Source organism: Leptodactylus fuscus, chromosome 5, assembly GCF_031893055.1.
Source record: "Leptodactylus fuscus isolate aLepFus1 chromosome 5, aLepFus1.hap2, whole genome shotgun sequence".
Taxonomy (NCBI): domain Eukaryota; kingdom Metazoa; phylum Chordata; class Amphibia; order Anura; family Leptodactylidae; genus Leptodactylus; species Leptodactylus fuscus.
This window is the reverse complement of record NC_134269.1, coordinates 199,624,359-199,629,443: the sequence shown is the minus strand read 5'-3', so window position 1 is coordinate 199,629,443 and position 5,085 is coordinate 199,624,359.

Below are 5,085 nucleotides of genomic sequence, written 5' to 3'. Positions count from 1 at the left end.
TCAAACCCCCCCCCCCCCATACATACAGGATAGGTTAGGTTGCTGGCGTTTGATCCTGGGATTTACTCTGATCGCCATATTTGGGGTCAGGAAGGAATTTTCCCCCCTTATATAAGGAAAATTGGCTCATTCCTCAAGGGGGTTTTGCCTTCCTCTGGATCAACACAGCCTTAAATAGGTTTAGTATGATAGATCTTTAAAATGTATAAGCAATTATTTACATAAAATATATATATATATATATATATATATATATATATATATATATATATATATATATATATATATACACACACAGACATAGGTTAGTTTTATAAAATTTAGGTGACTAAAAATATATGCAAAAAAACCCCATACATACAGGATAGGTTAGGTTACTGACGTTTGATCCTGGGATTTACTCTGATCGCCATATTTGGGGTCAGGAAGGAATTTTCCCACCTTATATAAGGAAAATTGGCTCATTCCTCAAGGGGGTTTTGCCTTCCTCTGGATCAACACAGTCTAGAAATAGGTTTAGTCTCATAATTTGCTTTAATATTTACATGTACTAGAAATAATAACATAATACAGATATTTAAAATAACTATAAAAAAAACAAAAAAAAACAAAACAAAACTTAGGTTAAGTAATGGCTTTTGATCCAGGAACTTGTTTTGCCATTTCTGAGACCAGGAAGGAATTTTTCCTTCCTTTTTTTTTCTTTTTTCTGGATCAACTGCCTTAAATAAGTGTAATTCATAGATCTGTAATGTATCTTGTACGTAGTTTATTTATTATCTATTCATATAAATAGAAGTTAATATATATATTTAATATAATATGGAATAATCTAAAAATCTAAAAAAAAGCATAAAATATAGGCTTAATATAATAAATCTTTAATTTCTCTTTTGTCACATAGGTAATATAATATAAATTTTTTTAAAAGAAAAAAAATAGGTTTAATATAATAGATCTTTAATTTGTATTTTAAATGATATATTATTAAAATGAATCATCTAATAAGTAACAAATATAAATAAATTTATAAAATAACTTTAGCCTAATGCCAGATTAACAAAATAAATAAATAAATCCATTTTAAATCTTATTATACTTTTATCTTTTCTTAGGTTTAGCTTTCTAAAATATTAGATTTTAGATAATATTAGTAAATATATCCATAAAATACACTTTTTTCCCTATTAGGTTAGTACTTGCTTTTGATCCTGGGACTTGTTCTGGCTGCCATATTTGGAGTCAGGAAGGAATTTTTCCCCTGCCATGAGGGTTTTCTCCTTCCTCTGGATCAACTCAGCCCCAACCCCCCTCCCCTACTAAGTAGAAATAAAAAAATGTGTTCCTTTCTCCCCTTACATGATGTGTCTGTGTTTTATTTTCATTGGGTGTCCATGTGGTCTTGTAAGACAGGGACAGACGTACAGGCAGGGTTAGCTAGGGATTACATTTTTATTTGGGTGGGAATGTCACTCACCCAGCTCTTTGGGGCTCTATCTGGTCGGGATCCCTGTCAGCTTGCAATATGTGGGAGCTGACTTTTTCCCATAGGAATGCATTGACCAGCGCTGATTGGCCGAATACCATACAGATTACAGCATTGAGCCAATCAACGCTGGTTCTGCTGGAGGCTCGTCTGTGAGGAGGCGGAGTCTAAGATTGGTCCACAGCAGTCTCCATTGTGGTCCGATATTAGACTCCGCCTCCTCCGACAAACCAGCGTTGATTGGCCGAATGCTGTACTCTGTATGGTATTCGGCCAATCAGCGCTGGTCAATGCATTCCTATGGAAAAAAGTCAGCTCCCGCATATTGCACGCTGACAGGGATCCCGATGAGATAGTGGCGTAATACAGGTACTTGGGCATGTTAGATGCCCCTAGACATGCTTCCCCTGCTGTCCCAGTGTCATTCCAAGGTGTTGGCATCATTTCCTGGGGTGTGATAGTGGAATTGGGGACTCTCCTGAGCTGAAGTGTGGCTTCCCCTGAAACGAAGCATTTTTCCCCATAGACTATAATGGGGTTCGCCCCCACTTGGAGTTCAGCCTGGCTGAATATAGGGTATCTGCAGAGCTCCTATTAACCCCTTCCTGACGGAACAGGAGCACTGCAGATCCCCTATAATCAGTAGACCGGGCACTGTCAGACACAGGGATACCTAATGTGTATGTGTGTCACAGTCATTTTCTACTTTTATATGTATTCTAGGGAAAGGAGGGATTTACAACTTTTATGTACTTTATTTTTTTATTATATTTTTTTTAAAGCTTTTTTTTTCACTATTTTATGGGAGATTCTATACATTACGTTTGCAGCTGGTCATAGACCAATAGCACGCTCCCATAGAAATGCAGACTTTGCCAGCAGCCGGCTGCTTAACCCCCATGTGCCAGCTACGTCCATTCACTTCTATGGGAGTGTGCTATTTGAAACGGCTGTTTCGAATAGTGTTCGCTCATCTCTAAAAACTATGCAATATATAGAGGAGGAGTAGATAAGCGATACCTGTAACTGTAGCTTAAGGTAGAAATGATGTGATGAAATGAATTGCACCAAATGAACCAACGGTACAAATATCAGAAGGGAAACAGAAGAAGAACGGATAAAGAGGAAAAGGAAGGAATAAATAAAAAATATAAAGGATGAAGAAATATAAAATGAAAAAATAAATGAAAAATAAATAAAAACACAAAAAAAAAAATACTAAAAAATATATATATGAAAAAATAATATTGAAAAAACAAACAAAGGCCAATTGGAATAAAGGATATACAGAATATGTTGCAATGTGGACCCAAGCTGGTCTCAGAGGAGGTCCTACCGTGCCTGAAATGAAAAAGTGATATGGTCATGAACACTGTACAGATATATAACAGAGGCATGTATTAGTATTGCACGGGACACATTGATTTCAATGTGTCCCCTGCGAGGGGAGAGATGTAGGGTGCAGTGTGTACTGTGTGTGTGTGTGTGTGTGTGTGTGTGTGTGTGTGTGAGATGTGGGGTGCATGGGTGTACTGTGATGGGAGAGATGTGAGGTGCAGTGTGTACTGTGTGTCGGAGATGTGGGATTCATGGGTGTACTGTGAGGGGAGAGATGTGGGTTGCAGTGTGTACTGTGTGGGAGATGTGGGGTGCATGGGTGTTCTGTGGGGGAGAGATGTGGGTGCATTAGTGTACTGTGAAGGGAGAGATGTAGGGTGCAGTGTGTACTGTCTGTGTGTGGGAGATGTGGGGTGCATGGGTGTACTTTGAGGGGAGAGATGTGGGGTGCAGTGTATACTGTGTGTGGGACATGTGGGGTGCAGTGAGTACTGTGTGTGGGAGATGTGGGGTGCAGTGAGTACTGTGTGTGGGAGATGTGGGGTGCAGTGTGTACTGTGTGTGGGAGATGTGGGGTGCAGTGTGTACTGTGTGGGAGATGTGGGGTGCATGGGTGTTCTGTGGGGGAGAGATGTGGGTGCAGTGTGTACTGTGTGTGGGAGATGTAGGGTGCATTAGTGTACTGTGAAGGGAGAGATGTAGGGTGCAGTGTGTACTGTGTGTGTGTGGGAGCTGTGGGGTGCATGGGTGTACTTTGAGGGGAGAGATGTGGGGTGCAGTGTATACTGTTTGTGGGAGATGTGGGGTGCAGTGAGTACTGTGTGTGGGAGATGTGGGGTGCAGTGAGTACTGTGTGTGGGAGATGTGGGGTGCAGTGTGTACTGTGTGTGGGAGATGTGGGGTGCAGTGTGTACTGTGTGGGAGATGTGTGGTGCATGGGTGTTCTGTGGGGGAGAGATGTGGGTGCAGTGTGTACTGTGTGTGGGAGATGTAGGGTGCATTAGTGTACTGTGAAGGGAGAGATGTAGGGTGCAGTGTGTACTGTGTGTGTGTGGGAGCTGTGGGGTGCATGGGTGTACTTTGAGGGGAGAGATGTGGGGTGCAGTGTGTACTGTGTGTGGGAGATGTGGGGTGCAGTGTGTACTGTGTGGGAGATGTTGGGTGCAGTGTGTACTGTGTGTGGGAGATGTGGGGTGCAGTGTGTACTGTGTGGGAGATGTGGGTGCAGTGTGTACTGTGTGTGGGAGATGTGGGGTGCATGGGTGTACTTTGAGGGGAGAGATGTGGGGTGCAGTGTATACTGTGTGTGGGAGATGTGGGGTGCAGTGTGTACTGTGTGGGAGATGTGGGGTGCAGTGTGTACTGTGTGGGAGATGTGGGTGCAGTGTGTACTGTGTGTGGGAGATGTGGGTGCAGTGTGTACTGTGTGTGGGAGATGTGGGGTGCAGTGTGTACTGTGTGGGAGATGTGGGGTGCAGTGTGTACTGTGTGGGAGATGTGGGTGCAGTGTGTACTGTGTGTGGGAGATGTGGGTGCAGTGTGTACTGTGTGGGAGATGTGGGGTGCAGTGTGTACTGTGTGTGGGAGATGTGGGTGTATTAGTGTACTGTGAAGGGAGAGATGTAGGGTGTAGTGTGTACTGTGTGTGGGAGATGTGGGGTGCAGTGTGTACTGTGTGTGGGAGATGTGGGGTACAGTGTGTACTGTGTGGGAGATGTGGGGTGCAGTGTGTACTGTGTGTGGGAGATGTGGGTGTATTAGTGTACTGTGAAGGGAGAGATGTAGGGTGCAGTGTGTACTGTCTGTGTGTGGGAGATGTGGGGTGCAGTGAGTACTGTGTGTGGGAGATGTAGGGTGCAGTGAGTACTGTGTGTGGGAGATGTGGGGTGCTTGGGTGTTACAGTGAGGGGAGAGATGTGGCGTGCAGGGTGTACCCAATGAGAAATGGGTGGGAATGTACGGCGTCAATTTATTAGTGGGTGGGGCTTAATTTGCCACAGTCCCCTCAGATTTTGTCTGATCAGCTGGGGGTCTCGAGCCCAGTCTCAAATCCACGTCACTCGTCAGATGAAATTAGTAACATCTTGAGGGAAAGACTAATAAAAAAAAAAGGCGCCAAAAATTGTTAGAGTCATTGTGGAGTTTAGAACAACAGATTGATTTAGTTTTGGCGCTATTGTAACCTCCGGCCGCTAGGTGTCGCTAGTGAATTAAACCTCACCTGATGACGTCATAGCGGCAAACCAGTTGTGCAGGCTTTA